Source organism: Arachis ipaensis, chromosome B6 (genome assembly GCF_059453495.1).
Source record: "Arachis ipaensis isolate K30076 ecotype BB chromosome B6, ASM5945349v1, whole genome shotgun sequence".
NCBI classification, from domain to species: domain Eukaryota; kingdom Viridiplantae; phylum Streptophyta; class Magnoliopsida; order Fabales; family Fabaceae; genus Arachis; species Arachis ipaensis.
Window position 1 is genome coordinate 93,627,827 of NC_142441.1, and position 9,566 is coordinate 93,637,392.

Genomic DNA, 9,566 nt, shown 5'->3' on the forward strand with positions numbered 1-9,566 from the left:
AATGTCAATAGCTTGACAGTGGGCTCTCATGGAGCCTCACAGATGTTCAGAGCATTGTTGAAACTCTCCAACACCAAACTTAGAGTTTGGTTGTGGCCTCCCAACACCAAACTTAGAGTTTGACTGTGGGGACTTGGGTTGACTCTGCTTTGAGAGAAGCTTTTCATGCTTCCTCTCCATGGTTGCAGAGGGAGATCCTTGAGTTTAAACACAAGGGAGTCCTTATTCCATTGAAGGACTATTTCACCTCTGTCAACATCAATCACAGCTCTTGCTGTGGCTAGGAAAGGTCTTCCTAGGATGATGGATTCATCCTCTTCCTTTCCAGTATCCAGGACTATGAAATCAGCAGGGATGTAAAGGCCTTAAACCTTTACTAACACGTCCTCTACTTGTCCATAAGCCTGTTTTCTTGAACTGTCTGCCATCTCTAATGAGATTTTAGCAGCTTGCACCCCATAGATTCCCAGTTTCTCTATTACAGAGAGGAGCATGAGGTTTATTCCTGAACCAAGGTCACATAGAGCCTTAAAGATCATGGTGCCTATGGTACAGGGTATTATGAACTTTCCAGGATCCTGTCTCTTCTCAGGCAATGTCAGTTGATCCAGATCACTTAGTTCATTGATGAACAAGGGAGGTTCAACTTCCCAAGTATCAATGCCAAATAATTTGGCATTTAGCTTCATGATTGCACAAAGAAACTTGGCAGTTTGCTCTTCAGTAACATCCTCATTCTCTTCAGAAGAGGAATACTCATCAGAGCTCATGAAGGGCATAAGGAGGTTCAATGGAATCTCTATGGTCTCTAGATGAGCCTCAGAGTCCTTTTGTTCCTCAGAGGGAAGCTCCTTATTAATCACTGGACGTCCCAGGAGGTCTTCCTCCTTAGGATTCACGTCCTCCACTCCCCTTGTAGGTTCTGCCATGGTGCTTATGTCAATGGCCTTGCACTCTCTTTTTGGGTTCTCTTCTGTATTACTTGGGAGAGTACTGGGAGGGATTTCAGTGATCCTTTTACTCAGCTGGCCCACTTGTGCTTCCAAATTTCTAATGGAAGATCTTGTTTCATTCATGAAACTTACAGTAGCCTTAGACAGATCAGAGACTAAGTTTGCCAAATTAGAAGTATTTTGTTCAAAGTTCTCTGTCTGTTGCTGAGTGGATAATGGAAAAGGTTTATTATTGCTAAATCTGTTTCTTCCACTATTATTAAAGCCTTGTTGAGGCTTTTGATCCTTCTATGAGAAATTTGGATGATTTCTCCATGATGAGTTATAGGTGTTTCCATAAGGTTCACCTAAATAATTTACCTCTGCTATTGCAGGGTTTTCAGGATCATAAGCTTCTTCTTCAGAAGATGCCTCTTGAGTACTGTTGGATGCAGCTTGCATTCCATGCAAACTCTGAGAGATCATGTTGACTTGCTGAGTCAATATTTTATTCTGAGCCAATATGGCATTCAGAGTATCAACTTCAAGAACTCCCTTCTTCATAGGCATCCCATTGCTCACAGGATTCCTTTCAGAAGTGTACATGAACTGGTTATTAGCAACCATGTCAATGAGTTCTTGAGCTTCTGCAGGCGTTTTCTTTAGGTGAATGGATCCACCTGCAGAAGTGTCCAGTGACATTTTTGATAGCTCAGATAAACCATCATAGAATATATCCAGGATGGTCCATTCTGAAAGCATGTCAAAAGGACACTTTTTGGTCAACTGTTTGTATCTTTCCCAAGCTTCATAGAGGGATTCACCTTCTTTCTGTCTGAAAGTTTGAACATCAGCTCTAAGCTTGCTCAGCTTTTGAGGAGGAAAGTACTTGGCTAAGAAAGCCGTGACCAGCTTATCCCAAGAGTTCAGGCTGTCTTTGGGTTGAGAATCCAACCATAATCTAGCTCTGTCTCTTACAGCAAAAGGGAAAAGCATGAGCTTGTAGACTTTAGGATCTACTCCATTAGTCTTAACAGTATCACACATCTGCAAGAATTCGGTTAAGAACTGAAAAGGATCTTCAGATGGAAGTCCATGAAACTTGCAGTTCTGCTGCATCAGAGAAACTAATTGAGGTTTCAGCTCAAAGTTGTTTGCTCCAATGGCAGGAATGGAGATGCTTCTTCCATGTAAATTGGAATTAGGTGCAGTAAAGTCACCAAGCATCTTCCTTACATTATTATTATTTTCGGCTGCCATCTCCTCTTCCTGTTCGAAAATTTCTGAAAGGTTATCTCTGGATTGTTGTATTTTAGCTTCTCTTAATTTTCTCTTCAGAGTCCTTTCAGGTTCCGGATCTGCTTCAACAAGAATATTCTTGTCCTTGCTCCTGCTCATATGACAAAGAAGAGGGCACAGAAAAAATAATAATAGAGATCCTTTATACCACAGTATAGGGATCCCTTTGTGAGTGGAAGAAAAGAGGGGGAGATAAAGAATGTAATGTAATGGAAGAAACACAACTGTGAGGAGGGTTGAGATGTGAGATGAGATGTTAGTAAATGAATGAATAAATAGAATAAGATGGGAGAGAGAGAATTTTCGAAAAATATTTTTGAAAAAGAGTTAGTAATTTTCAAAAATGGTTTTTGAAAAATGTTAGTATTTTTCAAAAATTTTTTAAAAATCAAAAATAAAAATAAGAATAATTAGTTAATTAAAAAGAAATTTTTGAAAAAGGGGGAAGATATTTTTGAAAATTAGAGAGAGAGAGTTAGTTAGGTGGTTTTGAAAAAGATAAGAAACAAACAAAAAGTTAGTAAGTTAGTTGAAACAAATTTGAAAAGATAAGAAGTTAGGAGGTTAGAAAAGATATTTTGAAACAAACTTTTTGAAAAAGGTATGATAAGAAGATATTTTAGAAATTAGTTTTGAAAAAGATTTGATTTTTGAAATCTCAATTAATGACTTGATTCATAAGAAATCACAAGATATGATTCTAGAACTTAAAGTTTGAATCTTTCTTAACAAGCAAGTAACAAACTTCAAATTTTTGAATCAAAACATTAATTGATTATGTTATTTTCGAAAATTTGATATAAAAATAAGAAAAAGATTTTTGAAAAATATTTTTGGAATTTTCGAAAATAACTAAGAATTTTGAAAAAGATTTGATTTTTGAAAAAGATTTTGAAAAAGATAAGATTTTCAAATTGAAAATTTGATTTGACTCATAAGAAACAACTTGATTTTAAATTTTTTTGAAAAAGTCAACTCAAATTTTCGAATTTGATGAGAGAAAAAGGGAAAGATATTTTTTTGTTTTTTGAATTTTTATGATGAGAGAGGAAAATAGGAAAAATGATGCAATGCATGAAAGTTATGGATCAAAACAATGAATGCATGCAAGAATGCTATGAATGTCAAGATGAACACCAAGAACACTTTGAATGTCAAGATGAACATCATAGACACAATTTTGAAAAATTTTTAATGCAAAGAAAACATACAAGACACCAAACTTAGAATTCTTTAATGCTTACGCACTAAGAATTCAAGAATGCATATGAAAAACAATAAAAGACACAAAACAAAAAATCATCAAGATCAAACAAGAAGACTTACCAAGAACAACTTGAAGATCATGAAGAACACTATGAATGCATGAGAATTTTCGAAAAATGCAGGATGCACATGCAATTGACACCAAACTTATAACATGACTCAAGACTCAAACAAGAAACAAAAAAATATTTTTGCTTTTTATGATTTTCTAATTTTTTTTTGGATTTTTTTTTGGTATATTTTCGAAAATTAATTGAAAAAGGAAAATAAGGATTCCAAAATTTTTAACATGAATTCCAGGAATCTTGCATTCTTAGTCTAAAGCTTCAGTCCAGGAATTAGACATGGCTCACTAGCCAGCCAAGCTTTCAATGAAAGCTCCGGTCCAAAACACTAGACATGGCCAATGGCCAGCCAAGCTTCAGCAGGTGAATCAGGAACAGCAGCAGGTGGATTAGCAACAACTAGCTTGCTCTTGATAACAAATTGCTGCCTCAGTCCAAATAAATTTAGACATGGCTTTACAGCCAGCCAGGCTTCACATGCTTCATGAAACACTAGAATTCATTCTTAAAAAATTTTGAATAAAATTTGTGAAAACATTTTTATATTATTTTTTTTTTTGAAAAGAAAACAAAAAGAAAATTACCTAATCTGAGCAACAAGATGAACCGTCAGTTGTCCATACTCGAACAATCCCCGGCAACGGCGCCAAAAATTTGGTACGCGGAATCGTGATTACACTTTAATTATGTAAAGTTCATTGCTCTTTCTTTCCCTGGAAATGGCGCCAAAAACATGATGCCAAAACCACGGTTCACAACTCCGTGTAACTGACCAGCAAGTGCACTGGGTCGTCCAAGTAATACCTTACGTGAGTAAGGGTCGAATCCCACGGAGATTGTTGGTATGAAGCAAGCTATGGTCACCTTGCAAATCTCAGTTAGGCGGATATAAATTGATAATGGTGTTTTCGAAAATAATAATTAAAAGAATAGGGATAGAAATACTTATGTAATTCATTGGTGAGAATTTCAGATAAGCGAATGGAGATGCTTTCATTCCTCTGAACCTCTGCTTTCCTGCTATCTTCATCCAATCAGTCTTACTCCTTTCCATGGCTGGCTTTATGTGATACATCACCACTGTCAATGGCTACTTTCGGTCATCTCTCGGGAAAATGATCCAATGCCCTGTCACGGCACGGCTAATCATCTGGAGGCATCACCCTTGTCAATGGCTTCATCTTATCCTCTCAGTGAAAATGGTCAACGCACCCTGTCACGGCACGGCTATTCATCTGTCGGTTCTCGATCATGCTGGAATAGGATTTACTATCCTTTTGCGTCTGTCACTAACGCCCTGCAATCGCGAGTTAGGAGCTCGTCACAGTCATTCATTCATTGAATCCTACTCGGAATACCACAGACAAGGTTTAGACTTTCCGGATTCTCTTGAATGCCGTCATCATTCTAGCTTACACCACGAAGATTCTGGTTAGGAGATCTAAGAGATACTCATTCAGTCGAAGGTAGAACGGAAGTGGTTGTCAGGCACGCGTTCATAGGGAATGATGATGATTGTCACGTTCATCACATTCATATTGAAGTACGAATGAATATCTTAGAAGCGAAATAAGATGAATTGAATAGAAAATAGTAGTACTTTGCATTAATCTTTGAAGAACAGCAGAGCTCCACACCTTAATCTATGGAGTGTAGAAACTCTACCGTTGAAAATACATAAGTGAATGGTCCAGGCATGGCCGAATGGCCAGCCCCTCTGATCTAAGAACCAGGCGTCCAAAGATGGTCAAAAAGACTAGTAAAAGGTCCTATTTATAATAAACTAGCTACTAGGGTTTACAGAAGTAAGTAATTGATGCATAAATCCACTTCCGGGGTCCACTTGGTGTGTGCTTGGGCTGAGCTTTGAGTGTTGCACGTGTAGAGGTCCTCCTTGGAGTTGAACGCCAGCTTTTGTGCCAGTTTGGGCGTTCAACTCTGGTTTTGGCTCCTTTTTTGGCGCTGGACGCCAGATTTGGGCAGAAAGATGGCGTTGAACGCCAGTTTACGTAGTATATTCTTAGACAAAGTATGGACTATTATATATTGCTGGAAAGCCCTGGATGTATACTTTCCAACGCAATTAGAAGTGCGCCATTTCGAGTTCTGTAGCTCCAGAAAATCTACTTTGAGTGCAGGGAGGTCAGAATCCAACAGCATCAGCAGTCCTTCTTCAACCTCTGAATCTGATTTCTGCTCAAGTCCCTCAATTTCAGCCAGAAAATACCTGAAATCACAGAAAAACACACAAACTCATAGTAAAGTCCAGAAATATAAATTTAACATAAAAACTAATGAAAACATCCCTAAAAGTAACTAGATCCTACTAAAAACATACTAAAAACAATGTCAAAAAGCGTATAAATTATCCGCTCATCACACAGCAACACCAAAATTAGAATGCAATCACATGTCAATTTATTTGAACTAAAACTAAACAAAGGAAACTATTCTATGCTAATAACACAATCACCAAGCAAAGAATTTTCACGACTAAGGATTTCTTGGTGAGGTATTAACAAAAACAGTTAAGGAGCATAATAAAAGAAAGCATTAAAAAAAAGAAATGACTAAAACAAAGAGAATAACAAAGTGTCAAACCAAAAGAAAGATAAAACTGCAAAGGCATTATGATTATTCAAACAAGTGGTGTTGCTGGACACATTGCATAGAAAAATAAGTGGCACACCAAACTTAGTGTGACACTTTCTCTTGAAATTGATGCAAGTGTCCAGAGAGATTAAGAACAGATTGTTGCAGGGCAACACCAAACTTAGAATGTAATCATATGCTAATTTTATTTGAAACTACACAAAGCAAAGAGAGAAAATGAACAAAGCAAAGAAATGAAATATTACCTAAGGTTGGGTTGTGATGAGGGAAAAACGATTCCACACAAACTCACCGGCAAGTGTACCGGGTCGCATCAAGTAGTAATAACTCACAAGAGCGAGGTTGATCCCACAGGGATTGATGGATTGAGCAACTTTAGTATGGTGATGAATTTAGTTAAGCGAATATTTGATAATTTTGGTGAAACTTGATTTACAAGAGCTAAATTACGAGTAAACTAAAGTGCAGAATAAAAATTTGCAGAATCTTAAAGTGCAGAAGAGGTAAATTGAAGAAACTTAAAGTGCAAGAAATTAAAAAAGCTGAGACTTAAATTGCAAGAAAAGTAAATGACTGAAACTTAAAGTGCAAGAAATATAAATTGCAGAATCTAAATTGCTAGGAAACTTAAATTGCATGAAGATTAAAGGGATTTGGGTATTGGGAATCAAAACAGAACTGGAAAATGTAAATTGCAGTGGATTAAAGAACTCTCAGATAATAGGATTTTAGGACCAAAACAAGAAAGTGAAATCGCAGAAGAATTAAAATAGAATGAAAACTTAGATTAACTTTAAGATCCTAAAAGAGAAATTGACAATTGCAGAAGAATAACGAAAACAGAAAAGAAATTAAGATCTTAATTGCTCTCTTAGCAAAACAGAAAAGAAGAAATTACAGAAGAAAGAAAATAGAAAATAAACTATGATCAGATCTGCAACTCAGAAAACTATCAAAGGAAAAGTAAAAGAAAACTCCAAGATGAAGAAATTCAAAAGAATTCTTCAATCCGAAGTCAAAAGACCCAAAACAGAAAGTAACAATTCCAGAAAAGGGAAAGCAAAACAGAAAGGAAAATTCAGATCTAATCTCAATTCTAAAATTCTAAAGTGAAAACTAAAAGAGAGCTCCCTAATAAAATCAAATTTCTATCTATTTATACACTTTCCAATTGTGGTATCCAGTACTTGAAGTGGGCTTTTTGGCCTTATATGAAGTGGGTTAAAATGGCTCCTCATTGCTGCTTCCAGGGGAACGTTGCGTTCTCAAAGTAAGCGCAGTGTTCATTCATCCATGCGTATGCGTCACAATCAGTCTTCAGCTCCAGCATGCTCGTGCACTTCTTTCACGCGTACGCGTGCTTCAATGGCGTTAACTTAGTGAGCGCTACGTTGGCTTAGTGAACGCTGCCCACACGTGCGCGTGGGTAGCAAATACCAATTTCATGCCTTAGCATCACTCACACGTTCACGTGATTCCTTCCAAATCAACCATCGACGCGTGCGCGTCAAGCACGCATGCGTGTCGTTTCCAGAATTTTGCCTCCAATTTCAAATCTTGCCCGAAAACACTGAGAAATCAAACGTAGCGCTCTCTTCAAAAATGAGCGCTAACTACTTCCACGCGTACGCGTTATTCACGCTTACGCGTGGGCCTTCGAAAAGTGCCCATGACATGTAAGCATCCTATGCGCGTGCGTGTCGCTTACTGAGCGTGGCGTTCTTTATTTGAACGCAACGTTGTACTGTATTGCTTCTTCTTTTCTTTATTTTCTCACCTAAAATCAACCAAACAAGCAATCAAAGTCTCACCAAAATCACAAGAATTTGCATCAATCATAATAATCACTTAATTCTTGCATAAATCTCATGATTTTGTATAAAATAAATGATGTTTGATTGACTCAAAAAAATCATGAAATTCCACTCCAACTACTAGCTTATTGTGCAAGAAAGTGCATAAAATCTAATGAAACAAATGAAAAATGCTTGTGAAACTAGCATAATATGACTTGTCATCAGGTTGCCTCCCAACAAGCGCTCTTTTAGTGTCATTAGCTTGATATGTTGTTCTCAACTTTCTTCCTCTTCTTCCCGTTTGTTAAGAGGAATGACCTCAAGGGGAGAGAAGAGAAACCAGCTAGTTTCCCCTGTCTTGGCCTCTTCCCAGTAAGCTTTCTTTTGTTATTTGCTTGATTTTCTTTGCTTGTTGGGGCAGGGGTTGGATTGCTTGCAGTTGACCTTTTTTTCTTTATGGACATGATCAATTGTGGCTTGGTCACAATCCTCTTCTCGGTGTCATTGTTGGTTGCCTTCACTTCTTTGATTTCAAGACTTGGTAGTTGTGTGTTGGTTGGAGTGTTTTCTTCATCAAAAGCCTCTTCAATTGGTGATTCAATGAACCCTTCCTCTATGTAGCTCTCTGCTTCAATTGAGTGTGAACTTCCTTGATTGTACTCCTCTCTTTCTTCTTCATGATCTTCCATTAAATCCTTTGGAGTTAAGTCGTTAAGTTCCTCTGTCACCTCAAGTAGCTTTTGTGGATATGGAATCTCAGGTTCAAATACCTCCATAACCTCATTCTTCATTGAAATTTCACTTGACACAGGGACCTCTTTTTCTTGTTCTTCCACTTCCTCACCCACAAATTGGTCTTTATCATCAATGCTTGGCAATCCAAAGTTTCTCCTTATTTGCTCTAAATTCCTCTCTATCTTCTTGAAGAGGATTTCTTGTCTTTCCAAAGATTTCTAGTTTTTTCCCTAAATTCTATGGCACTTTGAAGGCATTGTTCTGCTTGTAGCAAGAGAGGAGAAGGTTGAGAGTAGTTTTGTGGATATGGATGTGTTGTGTTAAAGTTGTTTTGACGGGTTTGGAATGAATTTTGTGAGTTGTGAAATGATTCTTGTGGATGTTGGAATGAGTCTTTTGTATGGTAAAATGAATTCTGTGGTTGGTAAAATGAGTTGTATTGATTTTGGAAGGAGCTTTGTGTTGAGGCATAGTCAAGCGATGAAGGATTTTCAAATGAAAAACTGCGAGGTGAGGTTGGACAATTTTGCATGAATGAATTGAAGGTCTGCTCAAGTGATGATGGCTCTTGATAAGTGGAGTATGAACTATTGAATGCTCTTTGATTTTGATTCTCCTACCCACAACTTAGGTAATTGTTGAATTCATCACAGTGTGGATCATTTTTGTGGCATTGGGGAGCAATATTGCATGAATGTATTGATAGCATGACGAAATGATGATGTCTCTTGATGAGCAAAATATGGATCATTAAGATCTCTTTGGTTTTGACCCTCCCAGCCACAGCATGAATAGTTGTCATAGCAATATAAGCATTTTGTGGCTCTGGGAGGTGTTCATACTCTATCATTCATTGTTGA

The 9,566-nt window shown here is 37.3% G+C and overlaps 1 non-coding gene across 1 annotated transcript; it reads left to right on the top strand.

The window, feature by feature from the left end:
* The first annotated feature begins 1,688 nt into the window (after positions 1-1,688).
* Positions 1,689-1,796, top strand: LOC148561814 (small nucleolar RNA R71). Its single transcript, XR_015886841.1, has one exon. It is a non-coding gene; the product is annotated as a small nucleolar RNA R71 (small nucleolar RNA).
* Positions 1,797-9,566: the final 7,770 nt, after the last annotated feature.